Genomic DNA, 14,081 nt, shown 5'->3' with positions numbered 1-14,081 from the left:
TCCCTTTTCTTAAAAATTGTTTAAAGGCTGAAATGTGAAGTGCAGATCTTAAAAAGGTCTTTAAAGGTCTTAAATTAGATTTTAAAAATCCTGCAGAGACCAGGTTATTTTATGGTACCATTTGAAATAATGAAATAATATATATATATATTTTTTTTTTTTTAATTAAGCCCTTTTTTTGTGATCAACATTTTTATTCAGATTTAGTTTCACATCAGAAACATATCATAATTCACAGTTCCAGAGAACTATGTACGAACAGATGCCATGAAGCTGTCCACTTGTACCAAAGGAGAGGAAGAAAAATAAAAGAAAAAAAATTCAGATATGCACAGCAGTAATGTCAACTTTAATTAAGCCCTTTTTAACTGTCCTTTTAGGTTGTTTTGAGAATGTTCTGTAGGCTACTAATAAAAAAAGGACCTCTGTATATTTGTTTGTTGCAAATTTACAGACAATGCAATTGAAATGTTTACATTGGCTTGTCAGGTTAATATTTCTGTCCACTGATAACAAAGTTTTCCTTCTGAATTGGCATAACTGCACAAGTTTTATACTTAAAAAAAAATCTTTAAAAACAAATGACATTAGTTATACTTTAATTTCCTTCAATAAAAAGGAAATTGAGTAAGGCGGTGTAAAAGGTGTATGGACGTGGATTAGTAATCTGACCCCTTGGTATAAAGGAGAAAAAATGCTGGCCCTCGTCACGATCAAAGTTGCCCATCCCTGAGCTAGACTGACTCTTATCACTGTACCCTAATTTTTTTCAAGCTGAAGTTTCAGTGGTGAACAAGCTCAAGTCACCTTGTATTGGTCTCTGTTCTGATGCAATAGACAAAAGTGGTTCTTGTGTAGTTGGTTTTATAAAGAAGAAAATAAAATATTATTGTATATAATAAAGAGTCAAAGTAAATATATATAATTTTTTTTTTTTTTGCTCAAAAATAAGAAATTAAAAATATTTATTGGGCTTGTGTTCAGTTTAGAAAGTTTTTCCTGTTTTTACCTTGTGATGGACATACAAAGAGGCAGGGAATGCTGTGAAATAATGCACCAGAGTGGATTTAAACACTGTCCTCTTGTGTATGAATTTTGGTCCATTAGTCAGGAGGAGTAAGTGCATGTATTCAGACACATTATGATAGTGCTATCATGCTTTTAACAATGCTTTAAGACACCAAATATATCGGTATGGTCCTCTCTGGCTTTTAAGGAGCTTAGACTTTGTGACGGTGATCTCACACATTAACACTGTATACTGTAAAAGTATTTTTGGTTGTAAATCAAGGACTTCTGGGGGGTTTTGCCTGCTGCCACAATAAGAGGAACAGCCCAATTTTTAGTTTTAATGTACTTATTATTAGTAAGGTAAGTGTTGTATCCTCTCATTTTCACTTTCCTCTTCTGGTTTTGCTTTTTATAGCTGATTGGACGGCAGAATGTTTGTCTTAAATGGACAACGGTGGCTGTTTTTCTTGTAGTATATTGCAGAATAAACATTGATTGGCTGATAGTTGTCGCTGAAAGGCCAAGCATTTTGGAATTGACCTTTTCATTCACTCTTAATTTCCTCCGTAGAGGCTGATTGAGCAGGACTGCTCTGTTTATTGGCTGTCTCATCTTTGATGAGATGGAGAGGAAGGCAAAATGTTTGCCCGAGGGGTCGTTGTCCAGCTGACACAAATGGGCCGAAGAGTTTGCACTGCTGTTGAAAAACGCCCAGTGGCTATGTGCACGTCTTCCTGGGATAGAAGAGCTCTTAAATGAGTCATTATACTCCAGACTCTTTATTCTAGAAATAACCAGGAACATTTTTTCCAAAAGGAATGAAGAGATTTTATTGCAGTACTCTTGAGTGATTCAAAATGCAGTACAGCAGAGATAAAGGTTGCACTGATAAGTTAACCCTAAGTAGTAAAGTTCAGCACGTAACTTGTCCTGTATTTTGTGTTGCGAACATGAATGATACTGTTGAAATCCGTTGAAAAACTATTTTTATAAATTGAAATAAACCTAAAATAAAATGTATAAAACGGATAGTTCTGGTCCTTGATTCTAACGCGGCTCAACCAATCAGAAGCTGTTGTAAATTACACTACAAACATACACCTTTGTTTACTACCACAACTGTTTCTGAGGAACTACGTTGTTTGGTGGAAGAATACTGTTTTTATTTATGTCATTACACTTTATTTGCTCTGTTTTATTCTGTGAAACCTTACTATGTATATGGAATAACCATTTTATAACGCTTCGCGTCATGCCTAACAATGCCCCTTAGCTTAGGGCTGCTCGATTATGACAAAAATCATAAGCACGATTATTTTGGTCAATATTGTAATCACGATTATTTAAAATGATTATTAGTGGGCCATATGACAAATTTTATATGAAAGATTTATTTAAAGATAGTGATGTATATAAAATATATATTTTCTGTAAAATTTGAAAATTAAGGATGATATGACATCTACATTATAGAGACCCGCGAAACGTCACAATTCTCAATACCACAGCAGAATACCAGAGTAACTAATATTAGTAAAAAAAAAAGGTCCTCAAAATTATTGAAAATAATTAAACTGTAATAAAAAAGCAAAGGAATACAATGCCAGTAATAAAAAAGCAAAATAATACAATAGAATAAAAAATATACAAAAGAAACAAACTGCGCTTTAAGTTTTTTTTTTTAATGCAAGTCTAAAGTATTCAGTTAACGGCCTACTAGAGAAATTGAAAGTCTTCACTGTAAGAATTAAACTTCCTTTGTTTCTTATCAAAGCTACAGAAGTCCTTCAGTCAAGAGCAGTGAGTGATTTTGAATGTGTCTTTTGTTGTTTGATTAATATTAAGCACACAGTTGGCAGCAGGAATATAGCCCGCTGTCACTTTAAGAGCCGCACGGATCCAATTTACTGTTACACAAGTATTTTCATTCTTAACTCTTTACATTCATTACATAACCGACGAGGGTTTACATGAATAATCACTAAGCGCCGCATTTTGACACATTTGTGTGTGTATTTGATTAGGGTTGTGACGATAGTATCGTGTATCAATGATAGTCAGAGATATCGCCTGTGGTTGATGCCTTTGACGATAGCAAGATGATTATTATTATTATCAGGCTAGTAATACTTTCTAATTAATATTAGGGCATATTTGTTGCATTATTTATTTTTCCAATTATAACCAATCACACACAGTTATGCTGAGCTTATGAATGCAATGGCCAATCAGAGGCGTTCAGATGAGTTCCGTTGTTCAGCGCGCGCTGACTGAATTCTGACTCACTACAACAAAGTGCAGATGTACCTGCGATGAGTGTGTTTTTAAAGTGCATAAACTCGCGCTAGACTGAGCTTGTGATGATGTTCTTTGGTAATGTTCTTTGCTCGTTTTCTGTAGCTGCTTTTTAATAACTGAGGAAATGTAAGCATTATAATTAGTTACTTACGATGTTTCTATACATTTGTTATCATGTTAAATACACATTCATGTTAAAAACCTTAGGCTGCTTTTAGCCTTACGCTGGAGATGGTTCACTTTCAGGCAATGAAACTAAGTAAATAAGTAATTAAATAAATTAGCACGATAATATCGTGTATCGGCGATCTCACAGGCTGACGATAGGACGATATGAAACTGAATTCTGACTCACTACAACAAAGTGCAGATGTACCTGCGATGAGTGTGTTTTTAAAGTGCATAAACTCGCGCTAGACTGAGCTTGTGATGATGTTCTTTGCTCGTTTTCTGTAGCTGCTTTTTAATAACTGAGGAAATGTAAGCATTATAATTAGTTACTTACGATGTTTCTATTCATTTGTTATCATGTTAAATACACATTCATGTTAAAAACCTTAGGCTGCATTTAGCCTTACGCTGGAGATGGTTCACTTTCAGGCAATGAAACTAAGTAAATCGCTAATGTCTGTCATTTGCTCTTGACATAGTTTGGTTTATCTGTCGGGTACATTTGCCTGTAGCTGTGGAAATTAGGTAAAATAATCACTGAAATGATGATAAAGTACCGTTTGCTGATGCAGCAATAGACTGACACAATTTGCATTGACATCAATAGCCTACACTTGCTTTCAAGTGTTGTTTTTTGCTTTCCTGCTTCATCCGTCTCTCTCTTTCTGTCTCTCTCTCTCCTCCCAGACTGTGACACACGCTCTGATCTTTTCCTTGAGATGAGTCAGTAGAGACAGACATGATTTAACAGGTCCATGCTCCATTGCCCTCGGCCTCTAGTCAAGCTGAATTTAGCATGTCAGCTATTAGAGTCGATGGCTTCCCTCTCAGTTCATCTGTTCTTGTCTGCTTTGCTATGAAGTCAGAGTGTAAGTGGGGTAGAAGCGCACACACATCAAAAAAAATAACTCTGTGACCTTGATTTGCACTGACAAAACAACCAGGAGTCTTTGGTTTTCAACCTTTGGTGGTGTGTTGACAAAGTTGAGCAGAGTTCAACATTATGCAGATGAGCAGCAATGCGACGTGGCGGCTTCCCAGGGAGAGTTCGAATTAGGGGTGGATAGATACTAAAATGTTGGCTTCTGTGCAGTTCTGTGGCATTAAATCGATACCTCAGGCAAAATATATGCAACAACAGTCTTGCGCAACTGATGAAATGAAACTATGACTGTCAGTAGCTTCAGTAATGTCCTGTGCATTTTGAGGTCTTATTGACTTGGCAGCTGTCATCTGAAGGTCTTCTCATCAAAGTCATTTTATAATGTGAATGGTATTTTGTAATTGTTGAACATTCAATTCAATTCTGCCAAAGTGTAGAAATGAGTTTGGTTTTGGTAAACATCCGATCTGGAGTTGGTTTATAGGGCCTAGGGAATTAATGAAATGAGACCGTTATAATACATGGATCAGCTACTGAATATTATGATATCATACTATGGTATTGTTATTTTAGTTGCCAGCCACAGCCTGCATTTTTGATAATTTTCACAATTTTCATGGCCCCCAGAATATTTTGTTGTATGGATATCTGAACATGCAATATGTCAAAAGAAAGAGCCTCTGCTTTTAAACAAGCAAACGTTTTATTCTAGCTGCATGCTTTTTTTTTTTTTATATAAACACTTGAATGTTGGCAAGTTTCATAAAAAAAACCATTTTGAACAAAAAGATGAGAAAATCCAGTTTTTGGTGCAGATTACGTCTGGATTGCAGGAAAGCATTATCTCGTAAATTACGGAAAGTTCCGTCAAAGTCGAGGAAACTGTTAAAAATTGGTTCTTAAAGGAGACATATTATGCCCCTTTTTACAATATGTAATATACTGTAAGTCTCTGGTGTCCCCAGAATGCGTCTGTGAAATTTCAGCTCAAAATTAGGGCTGTGCAAAAAATCGAATGTGATTTTCATTTCATAAAGCCGCTTTACTGACGAGATTCGCATGAAAATCACATTCGATTAATATAATAATTGATTATATCATTTTGAAAATGCCTATTTTGAGTGGAAGCAGAAACACGCTGTTTTTCGGGCCAATTTCTTTAAATGCAAATGAGCTGCTGCTCCCCGCCCCCTGATAAAAACATCTGTTTTGGTTCTGATTATCATGTTTATCATGCTGAAATCATTCGTTTTAACCCATGAGTTTAAACTTATGATATATACGGTTTTCTGAGCGCACACAGACATAAAGCGGCTGTCACAGCATGTGAGTACTAAACTAAGTTCTCATTCACACACAAGTTTACGTTAAAAACACACATGAGTTACAAAAACAGTCGGTTATGTCTGTGAAGGTAAACAGCTGGGAAATAAATTGCATGTTTATTTTAGATCTGTGTGGCAGCAGCAATATACAGTAAATCAATAAATCCACTGCTCTCTTGTCTCCTCTGAGGCTGGGACTCTAAATAGTGTTCTGTGCTCGTCTGTGCAGCCAAAGACAGAACAGTTAGCATGCTCTGCTCAAACTTTTGCCATGGCATTAGAGCTAGTACACCGTTGTCGCTTGCGAAACACAATAACGGCGCCGTGGGTGGAAACTTACAGATTAAGGGGCGGTAATATTATAATGAGATCCCTTTGCCACGTCACCAAGGGAGCGAAATCAGACACGCTCGTTTTCTCAGACGCTTGCAGAAAAAGGCTTCCCAAAACAAAGTTACTGGGTTAATCTTTTTCACGTTTCCTTGGTTTGTAGATGCACCGGGGACCTGATTATAGCACTTAAAACCTGGAAAAGTCATATTTTCATGATATGTCGCCTTTAATTGGCAACTGTTTAACATCCTTGGAACCTTTCCATTGCACAAAAGGTTTGTTTTAGTGGAAAAAGGTTTTTCAGAAAAATGGTACTTTTAAGAACTGTTCAGTAAAAGGTTCTTTGGCGAACCAAAATAGTTTTTTCTATGGCATCACTGTGAAAACCCTCTTTTAGAACCTTTATTTTTAAAGTCCCTCTGCAGTCACCAATTTTATCCCTTAAAGGGGTCCTATTATGCTTTTTCACTTTTTCAACTTTAGTTAGTCTGTAATGTTGCTGTTTGAGCATGCAAAGAGATCTGCAAAGTTACAAATTTCAAAGTCCACTTCAAAAGGAGATATTTTATTTAACAGAAATCACTTTTCAAAAACTACAACGAACGACTCGTTTGGACTACAACGCATATTTTCTGGGATTTCATTGATATCACAAATACCGACGAATGGGACGAGACCTGGTTGAGCTGCACTAGAGAAGGCTATGAGTGTTATCACTATGTCGGAGACACGCTAGCTTTCCCAAGGCAGACGAACTTAGAGTGGTTACAATCATCCGGGTTTAAATCGCGCTCATATTGATTTGATTGTGAGCAATATTTACACTGAAGCTTGCAGGCGGCTGTGGTAAGGGGCGTGACATTTCCCGACCAGGTGCCGAGTGCTGCCAATCACAACACACATTGGCCCAGCTAACCAATCACAGCACATTTCGTATTTCAGAAGGCGGGCCTTCATTTGATATATTCGAGTCGTTCATGCCGAGAGAGGTGTTGTAATAATGTAAAATATGTGAAAAATAATGTGTTTTTCGAACAACCTAGTATGAGAGCCTGATCTAGTACACCCCCAAAACAAAATCAAGACTTTGTAAAAGAGCATAATAGGACCCGTTTAAAACTCATCTTTGATAATCAAAATGACATATTTAAATGTTTGGTTCCTGTGGGGGGGAAAAAAACTGCTGCATGCCTTAAAATGGCTTGAATATAACTCCTACACCTTACCTCATTTAGTATACACGATTCATGAACATGCAAATTAGTCCGCGGCCCGCACCTCCACCCAGTCACACCAGCTCAGACTTCCTGCTCCACTTTCACTAGTTTAACTGAAGTAGTAAACGCTACACAATGGCAATATTGGATTAATTCCGCTGTATACATTTCAACCAGATACTGGTTCTGAAGAAGAAGAAGAGCGAATTATACAGGGTTGTATACAATTTTATGTACATTAAAACAACACAAGACAGACATGTAAACAATGTTTAAAACTTGATTTCCACGACAGGGGGTCTTTAAGAGTGTTGTGTTGCATGAAATAAATTATCAAAAAATGACACAGTTCCTGCATTTGGTTAATGCAGGAACGTCTGCTAGCAACCTTCAGTGATTTTTATTCTGAACAGGGCTTCAGGCTGCTTTTGGTGTCCTAAAGCTCATCATCAACATCTCAGAGGGAAATGGCAGCAGGCTTGTGGTTTCTTCCACCTGTTCTGGAGTTTTCTGCTGTGTCCTAGATCTGGAGGTGGGGGCTGTTACCTCTTCAACCCAGCAGCATCCTGAACACATCATTCCTGTACAGAGCAGTTCGCATTGCAGGCGGGTTCAACTGGTTTGTTGGGCGTCAAAAATATGAAGTGAAACATGTTTTGATATTTCATTTGAATTCGATTGATTGTTATTTTTGCTCAGGAATGCTCTTTTGAAGTCTTTGTAATGAAGTCAAAAGCACTTGAAAGCCGTTTGTTACAGATTAATTAAACGAGAAACAAAAACACTGTGTATAAGTTACATTGTATTATTACATTCAGAAATGTAATATACTGAAATAAAACATTTACAGACATTATAAAGAAGTATTTTAGTTTCTCACACCAACAAATCCTTCAAATGTAATGATAATCAGAACAGGAATTAAACATTTATCAGTATAAAAAAAAAATAACAGTGGCATTCATTATAAGCAAGTTTTTATAAACACCAAGCCTTAACAAATTTATTTAAAGCAATACTGAAATTTCCGGCGTGTGGCAAATGTGCTATAAAAAAACAGTCTTGCATATTTTGCATGCTTGATATTAATTGCATTATATAAGTTGCTTTTGGAATACAAGTCGCAGCTCATTTCAGGTGATAAAAAACAACTTATTTTGAAAAATTGTATATAATAATAATAATAAGGTAACACTTCAGTTTAGGGACCACTTCTCACTATTAGTTGCTTATTATCATGAATATTACTAATAAGTTCAGTAATAATAATATACATTAATAATACATTATTGGCATGTAACAATGCACTTATTTCAATGCGTCAATTAAAAATTCTGACTATGCATCAGTTTTTGAAACATGTATTTTTGAATTGTAAATAGTTTGACAATTTGATTTAAAATGCTAAAAATCGACTAAATTGCGATTCATTAAAGTGTCAATCAATATTTTAAAATGTATAAACTACTTTTTTTTTTATTGTCTAGATGATTTTCTACTATATCTATCAGATTTTATATTTTCAGTCAATTTTGTAAATGTTGATAAAAGACATCGGTTTCTACTGTGCACTTGGGGTTAGTCAGGTTATTTATGAGGATAGGCTTGTGTGAACTCTTAGGCTGATTGCTCGCTCAACGACAGCGACCGCTCAATGGTTTTACCTTGATTTTATCTGTGATCAATAGAAGGGCTCTTCAAACTGATAGCGAGGCTTTGGCCTTGTGACCTACTCTGATTTAAATGTCTTTTCCTCTACTGTATTTGAGCAGAGCTGGATGGGAACTGTTGGAAACGTCTTGTTGCATTACATTTTAGTTGAGTCAGGACGGGCTGCTTGCAAACCACTTTTATGTTTGTTGGAAGGATTTCATGCCACATTTTGGCTTTGTCAATTACGCACAATTAAAAAACCTAATTCAACAAATAATACCACAATTTTTTCCTGCAGTGGGTAGAAATACACTTTCTAAATAAACATTTAAACTACACTAGTTAGTAGTTAGGTAATGTTAACATTCCTCTCGGCTAGGGTTGTGACGGTGAGGAAATTTTCCCACCGGTTAATCGATGTGTGACAACACCGATAATACCGGTATCACCGTGGGGGCAGGGGCGTTTCCTCTTTTCCTCACTTTTAAATAGCTTGCAAAAGCGACGTGCGCATTTTACTTTCACTTTCAAATAGCGGCAATTCGGCGTAAAGCTATTGTTCGTTTTTAGTTCGTTTGAGTTTTCCCTCTTTTCTTCGCGTTCCTTCATTTTTAAATAGCTTAAAAGCACCGTGTGCATTTTACTTTCTCTTTCGAATTAGCGGCAATTCGGCTTCTATTGCTTGAATGCAACAACAAAATACAATGTCAAACTCACTTTAGCCTATATATATATATAAAACAAAACTTTTAACAACAAAACAAATAAAAATACACCATGCTATAGGGCAGGCTATGCCATATATAAAATAACAAATAACTTGCATGAAGTTTAAATAGGTAGCCTATACAAAACTGGAAATAAGTAAACATGTATAATATATAACCAAATAAATAAGAAACGTAGAAAGTGTATTAGCAAAACGAATAAGAAAGCTTGGAGGCATGGCATACACCTTGATGTCAAATAAAATAAAAAAATTACTCCGTTTAAATAAATAAAAAATCAGCAAACACTGTGGACCCAATTAAATAAGAAACGAATGTTTAAAAAAAACTTCCAAAATCACCTTAGATAAACGGCAAACATCAACAGGCTTTTCAAAATCCAAAATACTGCCAAACAGGCACTTTTGCATCTCGTTTCGAAACTAAATCATCCGCGATCGTCTTGTCTGTCTCACCTCACTCTTCTTGTCAGTCAGCTGGACTCGCTCTCCTCACTGGAGAAATAAAATCTGATCTGTGATGCGACTGTCGTTCGGCACGCTGCATTGAGCAGCCGCATTCAGTTTTTAAATGTAGTGTCTGTTCTTTTACTGAACTAAATTATTTTTATTACTATAAAAAAAAATCTAAATGACGGTGGGGGTCGGTGCCACAGTGACGTAACCGGTGTTGTGGCTTAACAACGGTATCACCGTCAGCACCATCTATCGCGGCAAGCCTACTCTCGGCCCAAATTAACCACAGCCTTTTAGTTTTGGGTTGCTATGTGAGCTGGGATATGTCATTGTTCTGGTTTAGTTAGAATGTGATCATGAGACTGAACACTTTGCAAGCATAGACCCGTTTCACGCTACAGCTGCACGTTTCTGAGAAATCCCCCTGAAGTAACTCCGACACGCGGCCGACAGGTTCTTCACTTCAGCTACTTATACTGAAGGTTGCTTATTACTGATCAGCCTCTTAGAAAGAAACTGTCACTTAGTGGAAACTATCATGTACGATTACTTGTATCTGGAACACGGTCGGATTTTCCTCACTTCCCCTAAGACTTAAAATGTAATAAAGGGAAATGGAAAATGCCTCCTTCAGCTTAATGGAGGGTCTGAAAGCCAAGCTTGCTTTTAAACTATTCATTACCTATTGCGAAGAGCAGGAGCAAAATATAAGGATATTAAGTTGAGCAGCTTTGGATTGAGGCTGAAAACTCAAAGCCAGTTCTCAAAAGGTCCTAATGTTTAAAATAACACTGAGGTTAAGGACAGGAAAGAGGCGAGAGGATGAAATGTTAATGTGTTCGTGTGTAAGAGCGTTATGGAAGGTTTAATATCGCTGTCAAGTCTTTTTTTAGCAACCATCACAAAGGCAATGCACGCTTCATTTTAATGTTCAGTCTTGACATTGATTTTGGATGGTTTAGGTTGTTTCCCTCCAATAGCTTCTAAATGATGAATGCAGTTAAAAAGATATGGTTTTTTTTATTTTTCTCACTAACATTTAAATTGAATAATTTGCCAACAAAAAAGCAACTAGCTAGGTTAACTGATTTCCTTAAAAGTGCAAAGATATCGCCGTTCAGACAAGTTCGTACTTCTGTTAAAATTTACTCTGACAAGCGAATGAGATGAGACGTGTTCTGGTTTTGTCAGATGACATTCGACGTATTCTCTGGCGATTACTAGTGAACTGCTGTTGACAGAGCCATTGCGTTTATGTTCTCAAAAGGTCCTAATGTTTAAAATAACACTGAGGTTAAGGACAGGAAAGAGGCGAGAGGATGAAATGTTAATGTGTTCGTGTGTAAGAGCGTTATGGAAGGTTTAATATCGCTGTCAAGTCTTTTTTTAGCAACCATCACAAAGGCAATGCACGCTTCATTTTAATGTTCAGTCTTGACATTGATTTTGGATGGTTTAGGTTGTTTCCCTCCAATAGCTTCTAAATGATGAATGCAGTTAAAAAGATGTTTTTTTTTATTTTTCTCACTAACATTTAAATTGAATAATTTGCCAACAAAAAAGCAACTAGCTAGGTTAACTGATTTCCTTAAAAGTGCAAAGATATCGCCGTTCAGACAAGTTCGTACTTCTGTTAAAATTTACTCTGACAAGCGAATGAGATGAGACGTGTTCTGGTTTTGTCAGATGACATTCGACGTATTCTCTGGCGATTACTAGTGAACTGCTGTTGACAGAGCCATTGCGTTTATGCCAATTAGGAGTCATAGCAAAGACATACCATAATTTACATGACAATGCCAAACTTGACTCTTGATTATTGGTCATCACCTTGCTTTGTATGTAATCTCAGTCGTTTCATGTAGCTTTGCTGTTGACATCTTAGTAGTAGAGAAAGAGTTCAGACTGCTTTGTTTTCATCTTTGGTATAAATCGCTTCAAAGCTGAAAAGTGTAAAGCCTTTGTCTCTTCTGCATGGATTTTTCAAAGCATAACTTTCAGCTTTCCAAATCAATTTTTGTAATCCCAAAGCTGAAAATGAACCTAAAAACGGACTGTCAGTTTAAGAGAAACTTCTTATCGGGTCTTGTCTTTGTCCGTAAGCCTCGGGTGGATGTTAAACTGTTGTTTTTGAGGATGTTGCTTCTTAGAACACCATTTTAGATCAGGCCTTTATGTTTGGTGAGTTGACTTCCGTGCAACAGTCTCTTCTCGACCCATCTGGTTACAGACCACATTTCAGAGGCTTTTTAATTTAGATCATCATGACTGCATGGGGTTCTCCTCTCTGAAGCAGACATGCAGTGATGACATTATGTTGCACAGCTTGCCTATGTAAATGTCTTTAATTGTGCTGTGATATATTTGGTAGCAGTTTTTGTGGCACTAGCTAAATAAATCACCACGCTGGTGCTTTGATTGCAGTTTTTATTGTCATCTATGTTCCTTGTGCAACACTCATTAGTTTAGTTTCCACTTGAACAATCTTAAGTTGTTCAGCTCTTTGAACTTCCCATTTTGTTATGTAGGCTGTTTATTAGTGTCTATTATTGGTGGAAAAGTGGTTATTTTTTCATTTTTTGGAGACATTTCGTTCTTCCGGTTCAAAAATCAAAGTGCACATGAGAGCAGTTTCTGCACTGAATGCCGTGATGAGTTTAACAACACTCGCTGCGCCGATCATGGTTCATATCCGGACCGGAGCAAACGTGAGTTTTTGTGAACGTATCTCATATTTTCTCGTGCTCCAAACATGAACCAGCATCGTGTATGCGCACATATCATGTTGTCTTTAAATGAAATATGCGCAAATAAGGACACTTATACAGCGGTACGTCTGATCATAAATGTGTTGACACTATGGATTATTGTGATGCACTGCAAACAATGATAGAGACCGAAAATTTGAAGAAAAGTAAATAAAGAAATTAACTGCCTTTATTCTTTCTGTTTTAAACTGATGTGTCATTTGTTCAGAGAGTTTAGTGCTGGTAAACGTGGAAATATTATTAGAACTTTTAAATGTTGTTCTTCATTTTTCATATAGACCAATATCTCTGATGTTTGTCAAATAATAATTTATCAAAACATATTTGATTGGGGTGTCTATCAAAGTCTATCTATGATAGGGGTGCCTAATGATATCAGGATTTTTGAGGCCGATCACAGAAAGCAGTATCTGCCGATACCGATCTTTTAAAGCCTTCTTTTTTATCATTTATAACTATTTATAGTGATACTCCAATCAGGATTTTTAGACATTTATTCAGGGCCTGAATTTCATTTTTGAAAATGGGGGGAATTTCCCCTCTTTTTCAGCTTTTTTTTTTTTTTTTTACACAGTACAGTAATACAATGTTTCATAGACATGTTTAAACAATAAATATAAGCAACACATTATTCAATGCTTTTTACTTTTTACTTCTAGATTTATATATTAAGTTGCTCAAGCAAGTGGCAAAACATTTAAACTACTTTTGTTACATTATCACAAACTTACCATTGACAGAAATAGTCAGATTTACTGCCTTTATTTTGCATCTTTATTACAAGCAATCCTGCGGTTCATAAAGAACTTTGTATTCCTACCTCCATGAGTGCCATCTATTATTGCCTTGTTTATCTAAAAGTGCTCTTTCCTATGGAAGCCCGTTTCCGCCACTGAATAAAAAAATATCATTCTGTAAGTCATAATAATGAGAAACTCTCAAAATTATGACTTAGTATCTCGTAATGAGAAACTTTCTCGTAATAATGACTTAGTTTCTTGTAATAATGAGAAACTTTCTCGTAATAATGACTTAGTTTCTTGTAATAATGAGAAACTTTCTCGTAATAATGACTTATTTTCTCATGAGAAACTTTCTCGTAATAATGAATTATTTTCTCATAATAATGAGAAACTTTCTCAAAATTATGACTTAGTATCTCGTTATATTGAGAAACTTTCTCATAATTATGACTTAGTTTCTCGTAATAATGAGAAACTTTCTCGTAATAATGACTTA

Source organism: Sinocyclocheilus grahami, unplaced genomic scaffold (genome assembly GCF_001515645.1).
Source record: "Sinocyclocheilus grahami isolate Dianchi unplaced genomic scaffold, SAMN03320097.WGS_v1.1 scaffold324.1, whole genome shotgun sequence".
Lineage (NCBI taxonomy): Eukaryota > Metazoa > Chordata > Actinopteri > Cypriniformes > Cyprinidae > Sinocyclocheilus > Sinocyclocheilus grahami.
The sequence above is the reverse complement of the archived record's forward strand: the minus strand, read 5'-3'. Positions refer to the sequence as shown.